The sequence below is a fragment of the Periplaneta americana genome, chromosome 15 (assembly GCF_040183065.1).
Source record: "Periplaneta americana isolate PAMFEO1 chromosome 15, P.americana_PAMFEO1_priV1, whole genome shotgun sequence".
In the NCBI taxonomy this organism is placed as follows: domain Eukaryota; kingdom Metazoa; phylum Arthropoda; class Insecta; order Blattodea; family Blattidae; genus Periplaneta; species Periplaneta americana.
In genome coordinates, this window is record NC_091131.1 from 116,465,523 (window position 1) to 116,480,316 (window position 14,794).

The window sequence follows — 14,794 nt, forward strand, 5'->3', positions numbered from 1 at the left end:
CACATAATGAACAGCTTGTGACATATTTTGATTGACTGAAATTACAAAAGTTCTAGCATTTGAAGAAGAAGATCAATAAAGCAAAAATGGCAATAAAAAAAGGTAAAAAAATATGTGGACGATTTGAACTATTAATAATTCCATAAGTGAACAAGATATAAAAATGTAGGTGGAAATTAAATACATCGCAATTTCTTTGTGGCACACTAACACCATGAGGTAAACCAAGATCTTAAATTTTAATGAAGTTTACCAAGTATTGGTACTATGTGCTTTCTTTAATTTGTGGCTCAATGTTAGATACTAATGGATAAAAAGGAAGGAATTAATATCCTTAAAAGGAATACGACCAAGATTGGTATTCACATGTAGCCTACTACAAAACAATACAGTAGGTCTATATAAAATAGCATTGATAACATATTAAATCTCCAAGGACAAGAAAATAATAGAAAACCTACCATGAAGTGGATACAGCAATTGCTTGCAGTTCTGGAACAGGCTCAAAGGCCTATTCTTTGACAAAGATGATTGCAATTAATATTCAAAAAGAGTCGTCCTTTTTGGTGTAGCATAGTGTAGCTTGACAGTATAGCTCGTGTAGTAGATTTAGAGCATGTGAAAGATCTCTTTTTTCATGAGTTAAGGTATAATAATAATAATAATAATAATAATAATAATAATAATAATAATAATCCATAACATGACAGTCCATGAAGAGTCAAGGCCGACTACTGATTTCATGTCTACATGCCTCAGCAGAGGTGAACGATCATCTAACCAATACAGGTCTAATATGTGGTCTGCACAGTGATTCCTTCAGTTGTTATAGGTAGGGTTGCCAGATGTACAGTTTTACCTGGAACAATACGGTTTTAGCTTTTTTTGTTATGCATACATTCAAATGTTCCATTTTCAATTTTCAAATCCTATGCATAGTACCTACATCACATTTGCAGTGGGGCTGGTGGCAGCATAGTAAGTTTAGTATGACATACCAGAAAGATGGATGTATTTTATAGATTAAACTGATGTATAAAAATCCGAAAAATATTGTAAAATTGTAATCAAGTTTTTGCAAGCTTTTTTCCATCAAATGCATTTATGGCGAGAATATTTTCAGTAATGGCTATAAAATGGAAGGATGAAAGAAATAGAAATACTGCAAATCTTATCAAAAATGAAGGTTTTATTTGACAGATAATGGTTAAATATGACATATTCAAGTGAAAAATATATATATAATGTAAGAATGTATAAAAAGGACTTAAGTTCATAGTATAATTATATTTATAGTTTTGCTGTAATGAATAATTACAATATATAATGCATAAATCATAACATGATTAATTTTATTAATATGTAATACATTCTCTTATTATATGCTCAGTGAAAGGTTTTTTTTTTTCTAAGAAACCGAATGTGGATGAAAGGTATTCCTTATTTCCCATCTCCAAATCTGGCAACTGAGTTATCGGTGGCCTACAAAACCAGATTTTGTTACTCACTGTAGCATCCCAAATTCGTCATGGTGCTGGGTGGACATTGGTCGAAATTTCGTGAGAAAATTTCCTTCCCATCGATGACTTGAACCAGTGCTTATTTCGTATCTCTAGCTGAAGACATGATGCCTTAGACCACGCAGCTACTGCACAGGTCATGAGCTGAGATTAATAAAACAAAATGTTATACCTAGGTTTGCCATTATTCAATTCTAAACTCTTGGCGGTTTAAACCAGGCTGGGGTTGATGGATTTTTCAGGATGCAAAAATCCAGAGCACAAATTCTCCAGGAGGGACTTGTCGTGAGTCCTATGTCGGAGTTTTTCAGCACATATTAAAGACCTCCAAGCCTAAAGCCTAAATTAGAGCCTCTGGACCAAATATAGTGAAACTCCGATAATACATGCCTGTTTGTACGCTATTCCACATTATACGCTCTTTTCATCTGGTCCGTTGACATCCCTATATAAAATTATGCAAAATTCACCGCTTAATATGCTCATCATTCCATTTAATACACTCTTTCATCTGTTGAAAATTCTAAAATATCGTACTTTAAAAGATACTGAGAAAATTTTCCTGGACTTCTACATTTATTGCTTGCACCCATATATTTAAGAATTTGTAGGAGTCTGTATTTGGTGAATATAATAAAATGGAATGTACCTGCAAGACTACTCTATTCAGAGCCTGTCCTTCTTGCTGGTAGTTTTAAATCACATTGTCAGTGATGACTAGACAAAGAGGAAGTGGAAGTGGTAGACATTCCAAATCCTTCTTGCAACGAAGCCTTTGCCGCAATGTCTGTGATTCATAGATTCATTAATGTTTCTAGTGGTCAAATTACTGATGTCACTTCCGATTTAAATCGTGTGGAAAATGCAATTATTCATAGTACTGGATTAAGTGCAAGACAGAAAACAATTTTTGACTTTTTTAATAAAGTGGCACATTAATTGATAAGACAGTGTATTTGTTCTGACATTTTCTGAAAGGAAGTAAAATAAAATTACCTTTTATCCTACATACTTACATTATTTAATCCTTAAATTTCTTTAACAAATGTTTATGCTGATTCATACCTTTGTGTTAAAATTTAAAAAATTAAAAAATGACCCACTATCGCTAATACACAGTCCCATTTAATACGCTATTTTTATACAGTTCCTTGAAGAGCATCTTATAGAGGTTTCACTGTATCTCCTCTTTCCTGTCCTAATAATACCTTAGTTACATACTAGGTGGCGTCTGAGGTGATAAGCTTACAACTTATCCCTCTACCCCTGCTAGCAAATAAATATAATTAAATTCTTTGTAGGTACTGAAACCTATGGTTCCGACATCAGAATGATGAGTTAAATACACACATAAACTGTTGGTAACAGGTGGTATTACAGGAATTAGCAAAGGTCTCTTCAAAAAGAGCAAGAACATGTTGATTGAAAATGTCACTGATCCATAGCCTTTTGTGTATAACAGTACCTGCTAATGTACATGTATGATATACACAATTTTAAAATCATTACCATTTAAGCCGAAATGAGTCAAAATGCTCAAATTGGGTACTTAACTGTCAAGTGCTTGTCACTGGAATTCAACCAACAAGGTAACCAATCTTCTGTCTGTGTCTTATATACCATATTGGCCCAAATCTAGTACGACCTTGAATATAATACAACCCCAAGTTTTCAGATGTACATATGTATGTATCCAATGCCTACCCACTTCACTTTATGTGATTGTGGTTCCGCATATTGTGGATAGATGGCAGGACTGTGACCCATTTTCTAGTTGTACACCACTTCTGTGGGTCACACTGTACATGATGTGTATCTGTGGAGAGTTATATCATGTACTAGGGTGTGTGTATGTGTAAGTGTTCGTGTAAGAGTTTTCAGATATTCTTTTTAGGAAAATAAAAATAGTACACTATATACAATGTACAAATTAAAAATGTTATAGGATGAAAGAAAACAAATAAATTGTATCTTTATCTCCAACTTTTAAGTTTTTAGCACCACACACCTCTGTTTTATTAAAGTGAAAGTTTAGTTTAGGTCTAGAAATAACAAAAATAATTTGAAAGAGAAAGGAACAACATTAAAAAGTAATACCGGTAGTACCATAATTTCTTTCAAATCCTTCATTACTACCCAATGCAGTATCTCATGGAAGAAGACGCTGCACAATACACTGATAGTACCATGTAATGTATAAATAGACTTATTTCACACTTGAAATGGCTTAGGCCTCAATTATAATACAAGTCTGGTTTTTGTGGCACTGTTTTTATGCAAAAAAATATCATATTAGATTTGGGCCAATACGGTATATGCATTTTTACACAGAACTGTATATTAATGCTTGTTTTATTTATTGAAATAATTAGACTTGTTTCTTTTGCAGGATAGTTAATGTGACCAATTCTTTGTGGATCATTAATGACTTTCTACCTCCAATGTAGAAGATGATATAGCAACTGCAGTTTAGAAGACAAAACCATTTGCTACAATTTGAGAGTGCATGAGCTACAAGTTGTGACTGCAAAATAAATTTTAGAAATTAATATAGCAAATTGTAAAAGCATGAGAATATAAAATTGTACACTATATAAAGTTTTGAGTGATGAATGTTGTAGGATAAAAACTGGAAGAATTGTCTGGATGTCTGTCCATTTTTTATGACATTCAGTTTTTTGTATTAGGCACTTATACGTATTTTATATTGCTTTTGTACTAAATTCTACATAACATTTGTCATTTAATTTCAATGTCATAAGCAGAATTTTGTGAGTAAATAGGCACGCTTTGAATGTTTAACTAATTTAAGTCATTACAAGAGACATTGTAGTGAAGGAGAAGACAGTGAGAAGATTTTCGTGGCATTATACCTATTTGTATACAGTGGTCTCAATTTGATGCTTGTATCGTGATCAAGTACGACATACTAGAATTTTATTTGAAGACTCAATCATATTAAAACTATTCCTTGAACAATTAAACATTTCTGGTACAACGTTGTAATTAAAGTATTGTATTATATGAACAATGTTCAGTTTCTAACAAATTAGTATTTTATTATCACTTAGAGTTTTTCACCTTCTCATTTGATTTACATTTTTACTGCACTTCGCTATTATTTTTTCCACTTGGAAATTCATTTATTTTAATTTATTTGCATTTATTTAATCTATAAACAATAAATTATTAATTTTACAAATTGATAGTAATTGTTCACTCCTGAAAGTTTAAAATATTTGATATGTATATGTATATATATATATATATATATATATATATATATGCTGCTATACTTGAGAGATACATTTGAAAAGAAGTTGGTCTAGTTTGAAGAAAATTATTTATTCTTCACAAAGAAAGAAAGGTTTAAAAATATATAGACACTAAAACTTACATATAACTGCAGTGTTGCAATATAATGGTTGTTACAGTATTCTAATAGCAGGAATTTTAAACAAAATTAAACTTAAATTTAATATATTATTAATCCAGAAAATATAAATACTTGTTGGCATTTGAAATATAAAGAAAACTGGATTATTTTAAAATGTGAAAAAAAATATATGTCTATTTATACACACATGTACCAAATGTTCAGTCCATTTTATGTGATATATTTAGTCATGTTATATTTAGATAAAAATTACAGTACCTTAATGTCATATTTTTTAAGTTGACAAAGTTAACGAAATATCTTTATAAGGAGGATTAAAATAGAAAATTATAAGTTAAAGTCTTGTGTTTACTCATACCTAAGTATTGATTTTTATTTAAAATCTATGTTGAGAAGCTGCACCAAAATTGTATGAGGGATTAGTACTAACATTCAATAATGATGATGAAATTACGACTGTGGCAGTGATAGTGATAATAATTATGATAAAAATATACTATTCTAGTATTTTTTATTTTGGAGTAAATTTCCGTCACATGAAACATTTCACAACAAGAATACAAACGAACAATATACAGGGTGTTTCATAATTCATATTTCAAACTTCTAGGGGTTTGATTGGGAACCCATGTCCGGAAATGTATCATTTCGATGCAGAATAAGTTTGAAGATCGAATCAATTTCACATCTCCCACTTTACTAGAGACAATGAGATCTTCCTCCGACTCTACAGGAGTCTCATAAACAAAGTCCTTAACGTGCCCCCAAAGAAAAAAGTCGAGAGGAATTAAATCTGGCGACCGTGGTGGCCAAGGATTTGGACCACCTTGACCTATCCACCTTTCTCCGAATGTTTGGTGGAGATGTTCACAGATGGCAAGAGAAAAGTGAGCAGGTGCACCATCATGTTGGAATCACATTTGCTGACGTAGTGCCAATGGCAAATATTCACTGATGTCAAAGCCGACTTCATAGAACTGATTATAAACAGAAGACACACGATATCAGGGGACTGCAGAAGTCGCCCTCAGCCCATTTTATTTGCGTACCATGAAGCGGGAGATTGTAAATCGAATCGATCTTCAAACTTATTTTGCATCAAAACGATATGTTTCCAGACATGGGTTCCTAATCAAAACTTTATCTGCTTAGTCCCCTCTACAACCCTTAGAAGTTTGTAATAGGAATTATAAAACACCCTGTAGAAATAAATGGAAAACCAAATGCAAAATAAAGAAAAGATGGCTTTAATATTGTGAACTGATAAAATCATTAGACCAGAAGAAATTTAAAAGGAATTCTTGTCGATGATTATGATGATATGGTGAAGATTTTTAAATCATTCAGTGATTGTTATACTGACAAAAACAAGATCTCTAGCTACTTAAAAATAAATGAATTGTTTTTTATTTTGTTTTGACTCTTCATAATTATAATTTTAACTATTTTAAATTGTAAAATTAATGTGGGTCTTAATTTTAAATACTGATACTTTATTCTGAAACTTTGCTAAACATATGTCATTTTAACATTTTTATCATGACAAGTGTTAAGAGTTTTAATGAAAAAGGAAGTGATTCAATGATGGCTGAAAGTTGTAGGATTTCGTATTTCAAAATTATTATTTTTATCGTCTGTTTTACATATTTCGAAATTAAGATTTTTATCCTTCGTTTTATACTTTACCAGCTTTCTTTGTGTCCTTTTGCCCTTATATATCCATCAGTATCACACTCTGTTCTGTTTTTAATGGTTTAATTTTCATCAGGCACATTGACTTAGGATGGTATTATCTTACCAGATTATAACTTATGTTAATTAACGTCATTAAATTAAAAATAAAATCTGTTCATAGTTTATTTTCTTTCTTTCAGAACCTTTTTAGTTATTGTGTTAATACACCACATTATATAATGTTTTCTTTACATGTTAACCAAAATACAGTAGAGTCCCAGAAACTCGATATTCTGTAAAACTCAACATCTGCAGAAGCTTCTCTATTTTTTATAGCAGATAAATCATGATATGTCTTTTTATTTTGTTTATCTACTTACACTGGCCAAGCGGTATGACTATATTGTAATACATACTAACATTCCTGGTGACATGTGACTTGTATCTGAAGGCGGGACAGCTCGTGTCAATTACTATCACTCACTGCATTACTTTCTATTTTCACCAGGGTAGATTTTCCACCGAAAAACGAATTTTAAATATTGAATGATATGCAGTACCTGCACGAATTTCTTCCAGTTAAACTTTCCGTGGATTGGACTTGCCATTCATAAGTGAATCATTGCGTGGGTAAGTTTTAAATTGAGTGCTTGTATTGTTTTACCAGTGAAAATATTGAGAATATTGAGTGAGTAGAAGAGGAAACAAAACAATGTTACTATGGAAATAAAACTGGATGCATTAAAGAGACTGGATAAAATGGAAAGTGTAAATAAAATTGCAATGGACTTAGAATATGGACGGACGACAATAATTGACTGGAAAGAGCAGAGACCAGGTGAGTCTTAGTGCATCAAAAGAATATGTACCGATTCTTTAAAGGAAAGAAGAAATATGAAAGGAGGCGAATACAAAAAGGTCAGCGAGTCTCTGTATCTATGGTGTAGGCAGCAAAGAGAATATGCAACACTGATTACAGAACCCATATTGTAGGAGAAAGCTCGCAAATTTTATGAGGAATTTGAGGAAGAAGGCGATTCTGGATTTACTGCTAGCACTGGGTGACTCGACAGGTGGAAGAAGCACTATGGAATCAGACATCTGAGTGTTTGTGGTGAAAAATTTTCTGGCGACATGGAAAGTGATCACAAATTTAAAAAAAAATTTCATAAATTTATTGAAGAAGAGGGACTTACTGGAGATCAGATTTATAATTATGATAAGACAGATTTGAATTTTCGAATGCTGCCTTCTAAAACACTTTTCTTAATATACTGTATCCTGAAATAATGTGTTTTATATAACCCTTCTACGAGTCTGTAAAACTCGACATTTTCGTAACTCGACACCCTCTCAGTCCATATTAGATGGAGTTTGTGAGATTCTACTGTACTGAATTTATATGATAAAAAAAAGGAATAATATAATATGCTGCACAGACTACATATTTTTAAAAGTTGTTAAACAAAATATGACTGCATGGACAGAATGCTTCAAAAGTTCATGTGACTGGAACTAAAATGTTGAATATGGTGCAACAATAACCTTGAAAATTAAAAGAATTCCATTTTGATTACATTTCTTATCCATGTGAAGTGCTAAGGCTAAATTTCTTTGCTTCCATTCTTTGCCTGTACTGGTTACATTTATTTTTAAACTTTTAGATATAATTCTTTATTAGGGATGATTAGAGTTTTAAACACTCATTTGTAAACAGATTCTAGGCTGAGTTCATGACTTAGTTATTTTTTTGCACATAATTACAGTATTGAATATTTCTGATGCCACAATTTTCCTTATATAATTGGGCTGCTGTGTCAGTAAGTTGGGTTTGTTAGTCCTCAAATTATTGGGTGAAGAGGGATGTTCATAATATCTGATTGCTCGTAGTTTCTAGAGAACTTCTAAACAATGTTAGTAAATTAAAGAAATCGTAAGAAAAAACAATGAAGTTGTAAGTTTGTACATGATTCAAAACATAAAAATTAATTTAAAATATATGCTAAAATTTTGTATTTACCTTGATTGGTGAAGAGATTGAGGAAATACTACCATTACTATGATATATTTGTCAGCCAACTTTACAATTTTCATAGTTATGGTGGACCTTTATATTTCTGCTTTTCGATCCACCATCCCTTTAATATATACCCACATACCACCGTTTTATGTTAATAAGTTATATTTATTTCCCAAGTATTTCCTGATTATTGCCTATTCTTCTGTTTTAACTGAATTGCTATCTATCCACTTCTATTCTCTCTCATACTTAGACTGTCTCTCTTCCATTTCTTGCTTTCCTATTAAATATTCTAATATTCTATATTCCTTTCCTTAATTTGCATTATATTTTATTCTCTATTCTCAAATCTACCTACTCTTAATCGTTCTTTTTCAGCTATTTTCTCCTAAATTATTTGTCTACATTTCCATTTTATGTATTTTACAACACTTACATCATTTATTATTTCCCTACTATTCTATCTTCTATTTATTTACGTACTTATCACTTTCTCTTTGCTCTACTTCTAAATTCTATCTTTTATTGCTTCTTCTATATATTTATATCTAGAACACTCCTTCAGTTACCGTACCTCTCTGATGCTACTCCCAACCCACAATACATGAATTATCTAATTCACTTAATTACACTTCAAATTTCAGCTGCACGTTACCAGAATAGATGGTTTCTTTAAATGGAACCAACTGCCAAAGATCACTTAGTTCTATTTAAATAAAAGAAGAAATGATAATTCAGTTTGGTTGTTCAAGAAGGCAACACAGACTAAATATCACTTGGTTCCATTTAATTAAAACATTGAGTAAGTTGCAAGCTTTCAAAAGTGGGTAAATGTTAAAAATGGTGCTTGATCTTATTTATATAAAAGCCACCCAATTATTCTTACTATTTTTTGTTCTTGGTCTTGAGGCTTTGTGGAACTCTGAATTATGGATTCGAATCACATTTAGGGAATGAATGTTTGTTCCTTATCTAAGGTGCTGACATCCATGTGATGTGTGTAGTTTTGAAAACAGGTTAAATCTTAACAAGAGTGAAACTTTGTTAAAAATGGCATTTAGTTTTAATCACCGAATGCTATTAAAATCAAATAATAAGACATTTAGAAAAACTCCACTCCAATACAGTATAAAACATTTCTCTTAGTGACTATGAGAATTATCACTTGATTTTTAAAAAACATTAATAAGATGCAACTCATGTTTTGAAGTTCATATTATATGATGATCATTTTATATAACTGTTAACGTAATATTCCTTCCAGTATTTTCCACGGCTTTAGGTCTGTTTCCCAAAAATAGAGGTAATAATTTACAAGTGAATTAATTTGTAACACATAATTCTCAAATGTATCAGTAGTCACTTGTAATAAATAAGAATTTTAGTAGCATTTAAACTACAACAATACTGATATACAGATTGGTCCAAAATTTGCGCTGTAACACTGCAAAACTGTGATACAAATCTATTACTAGGTGTAACAGTTTTTAAGCTGTTTGTATTTAAGATTAGCCAACAGAAAGTTGATATGTATTTTTGGCTGTTGTGGAATTCTTAATTATTCAGCATTTCTTACCATTGTAGGCTGCTTACAAATACAAACTAGCCTACAAAATAACAAAAAATCAGATTTCATATACATACAAGTATTCTCATAAATTTTGACACGATCGAAAAGTACTCCTACTCTATTCAACTTAGCAGTCGATGGTATCATTAAGGACCTTACTGATAATGAATTATCGCACACCCCTAGTTTTTCATTAGGTCCTACTCTAGACAATCTCTCTGCCTTTGCTTTTGCTGATGACATTGTTTTGATTTCAAGTAGTGAAAATGGCATTACATCTCTGATTAGTCTAGCAGAAAGTAACCTTTCTACCCTTGGTTTGGCTATTAACCCTAGAAAGTGCAATTTAATATTGATTAAAAGTGGTATCCTCTCCCCAGTTTGATATCACTTCAGCTAATGGTTCGCTCATTCAATCTCTTTCTAATCCTAATGACCGCATTAAATACCTTGGTATTAATTTTAATGATGAAATCGTTCAGTAAAAATATTTCCAAACTCTGTCACTCCTCAGGTTTTAACTTAATCAAAAGGTAACGATTATAAATCAATATCTCTGGCTCACTCTTACTTATCCCTTACAGTGTGCTCCACTCAACCAAATCAAAATCAAATGTCTTAATGATTTACATAAAGTTACCAGAGGAGCATGCAAAGAGCTTATTGGTCTTCCTCATGACTGCCCTGATGGAATGCTCTATGCCCCTAAAAATTATCGTGATCTTTCGTTAATGAAAGCATCTTGGGAAGCTTATGTGCAGCACATAAATATCTGTAATACTCTTCTTCGTGTTGATGACTGCCATCTCCACATTGTTAGAGACCTTTCAAGCGAAAAAGTTTCTGTTCTGTCAAAATTGAATATCACCACTATTGATTCTATCAACTGGTCAGGTCGTAAAATTCGTAAACACTTAAGAAATGAAGTATTCCAAACTTGGACAAATCTTGCGTGGTACAGGAAAGGAGTCATTGTTTATAGTGATCTTCCCAAGGTTAACTCATGGGTAAGCAATTGAAAGGGCCTATCTTCCTCAGAATGGACCAATGCTTTAAAAATGTCAAGCAATATTTTGGCGGTTCGTGCAATACCGGACAGAACTCTAAGCACAACCTGCTGCCATAATCCAGACTATAGTGAGCTTGAAACACTTTGACACATGCTTGGACAATGCCCTAAAGGCGAACTACTGATCAATGCTAGACATCATCGTGTACGACATGCTTTGGCAGCATTGTTAAAAACTTTAAATTGGGAGATTCATGAGGAAGTACATTGTGTATCATCAGATGGTTCTTTTAGATGGGCAGACATTATTGCTATTAATGGACGCCTAAAATGGGCTCTTGTTCTTGACCCTAGAGCCTACTATCTGTTTCGAAAGGAACCTAAATCAGGCCACCGAAGTTGATATTGAGAAGAAGTCTATATATGAACCTTGTCTACCTTATCTTTCTCAAAAGTACAACATTCCTTTTAAACAATAATAATAATAATAATGTTTTATTTTCGCTGGCAGAGTTAAGGCCATAAGGCCTTCTCTTCCACTCAACCAGCCTTGGTCAGACAATGGTCTGTCATTGCTTTGCTGTTTGGCAGTAGAGGTTGTATTACAAAATTCACATGGAATTATCTTAAGGAACTTCACATCCCTTGTAATTATGTAATGTCTGTTCTTATAAATATTATCAAGGATTCTTTTCAAATATTACATCATTATCTCTATTTAATTAATTCACTTATATTTGCCTTCAACAATTAACTTTCTTTTTTCTTTAATGTTTCAAATATCACATTATAGTGTAATGTTTATTGTATTCAGGACCCTTGTGATCACTCATATTCTTTGAGCTAATGTCTTTAATGAATAAATAAAAATAAAATATAAATGAATTTCTCTTTTAAAAATCCTAAATGAAAGATACAAATAACTAGCTCAAAGATTTGACAGTTGAAGAAAGTGCTCAAAACAGTAGTACAAAAAGAATAAGATTTTAAATTTTATAGCAGTGATTCTTATAAATTTGAAGCGACTATATAGTTTTCAGGTCCTGGAGTTCGAGGTGGAAAAGTTTCCAAATATTGACCAGATGTTTTAGTATTGTGCCACTAGCTTCAATTAACACGTTATAGATATGACTCCTTTTGAGGTGGTATTTTTCCAGATAATACGGAATTGTAGGCACATATAATTGCTGCTTCTCATTGTCTACCACATCTGCTTAACCACTCTTTTGTTTGTATCTAATAGTAGGATCAAAAATGTACCCTTTAGAGGATTCTTTCTCATATACCAGCATATCAATTCGGTAGTGGCTTGTATTTGTCTCTAAACACTGAACCTCTTTGAATGCCTTGAAATCTTTCTCGTGTAGAATGTCGGCAATCTCTGCTTGAATGCGATGATATATGGCATTTTGCAGTAGCTCGCCAAACAGGCAAGATCCAAGAATATAGCCAAGTTTCAATCTCTCTGCAGCATCACTGACGAGGGTATCCAGAGATTTACCTGGTACCTACAGATTGCACTGCAGAGACGTTTGCAGTCATCTTCAATACTTCTCTCTGTTCATTTACATAGAGTAACATGGTTGACTGTCCATTGCTGTGGAGAAACAGCATGTCTGACTGTGAAATGTGTGGGTCCAGGTTCAAATTGTGGTCGGGACAAATTACCTGGTTGAGGTTTCTTCCGAGATTTTTCCTCGACCAATTGAAGAAAAATTGATAGGTAACTTCTGGCATTGGGCCTTGGACTCATTTCGCCATCATTAATTTAAACTTCATCTATCATCATTCATTAGTTTAGGTCGCAACAGGATTTGCATACATATGGCATTGTTCTGAAGAGGCTGCAGAGTTCTAAAAGGGACAGAGGGACATTCATTGTAGACTCCATCGGAATTGAGTATTATGTAGCTGAATCAATAGATGGCGCCAAACATAATACAGGAATGCAGTCTTCAGGTCAATACAGGATGGAACAGGATTTAGTTTTGTGACTTACATACAGATGGCTGCAGACAATCTCAGGGGAATGGAGGAGCATTAATCGTGAACTTCATTGGAACTGAGTGTTGTGTAGCTGAATCAATGTATAATACCAAACAGTGAATCACGTTACTTACAGAAGTGGAGTCCTACAAAGTTAAACAATCATCCCTTCCAAAGGAGTGGTATGTGTAATTACACAATAAGCCTCAAGCTGCTGTTCAAGCCTTTGGGTCCCTTCTCTGTAAAAAAATAAATAAATAAACACATGGTTGACTCAGATCTTTTGTACTCCTTCTGATTAATTGTACAGACCCAGAAAGAATATTTGGGCCATATGAATTTTTCAAGTTTCAGTTATAACATCCTGCACATTAGAGATGAACAAAACTAACTGCCATTCTCGCTCACTGTGTTCGTTGCATTTGTTTTTTGAGTCTCGTCTCGTAACTCTTGTACACTTCGAGTCTCACTCATCATTCTCGAAATAGCATTTGGTCGATTTGGAAAGATTTCGTAACTTTGAATAACATACATAATTTAAATAAATAACATTAGAGATGTTTAATTGATACAAAAAGACAAAACAAACAGTATCACAGTTATTAAAATGTTCTGGTTCTACTATCAGATATTACCTATGGTTATATAAATAAAAAAAAATGATCAAATTTGAATTTCTAAGAAACATAAAACATAGTGTTAAAAAAAGGTTTTTTTTTTTTTATACTTGAGATTGTATACTTGATCTGAAACATATGAAAAAAAATTCCTAGTCTTTTAATAAGGGCCTAGTAATTAAATAAAGATTGGGGAACGGATTATCATACTGAAAGGTAGAGATGATGCTTCAAATAGGCTATTTGATTGTTTATACATATATATATAGCAGTTGCCAAAACAGATAAAAGTTCAGTCTGGTATATTTTCTCTCTTGCCAACTTATTGAACCAAATTGAATTATCTTACAGCATTGTTAGCAGAATGGATAGTTATATATTTATGCAAGTAAAGTCCCACCGCTGGAAAATATATACAGGCTTTTATTTCAAAACTTCCCAGTCTGAATAACTAATTATTTAAATTGAATTCAATTTAAACAAAAAAACACGTGAATTTAGATATTGAGGGGCAAGTCTGAAACCAGGCTTAATTGCATTTTAGATTTCACCCCCACCCCTCAGCCACCCCCACTTCGAAATTTCAAATGGTACCCCTATATTTTTATACTTAAATATGAAAGAGAATTCAATTGTTTATACACCTCATTCATTTGTTTTCGCATCTTTTGTTTTCTATCATCGCCTGGCAACCTGGATTGTTATTGTTGATTAGATCTGAATGGAATAAAGCTACAAAAACTTATTGAGCATTTCACGTAATAGTTGTGTTTGTGTATTAAATTATTTTAAAATGGTGTATATCCTTCAAGAGAGAACATAAATCATCCTTATTGATTAAATTTAGAAATGACACAAAATAAGCTGTGTTTTCATCCTACAATCAACTGATAACAAAAATACAGATTGCCAGGCGATGATAGAAAACAAAAGATGCGAAAACAAATGAATGAGGTGTATAAACAATTGAATTCTCTTTCATATTTAAGTATAAAAATGTA

The 14,794-nt window shown here is 32.3% G+C and overlaps 1 protein-coding gene across 2 annotated transcripts in view; it reads left to right on the forward strand.

Moving 5' to 3' along the window:
• The window catches only part of TppII (Tripeptidyl-peptidase II), a 132,984-nt gene that overhangs the window by 103,590 nt on the left and 14,600 nt on the right, over nt 1–14,794 (forward strand). The window contains exon 24 of one of the 2 annotated variants that reach the window (XM_069848024.1): nt 3,910–4,048. The exons of the other annotated variant lie outside the window; for it this stretch is intronic. The gene's annotated coding sequence lies outside the window, so the exon portion shown is untranslated. Of the gene's footprint in view, nt 1–3,909; nt 4,049–14,794 lie in introns of those variants that run through there. 2 annotated transcript variants of the gene reach the window in all.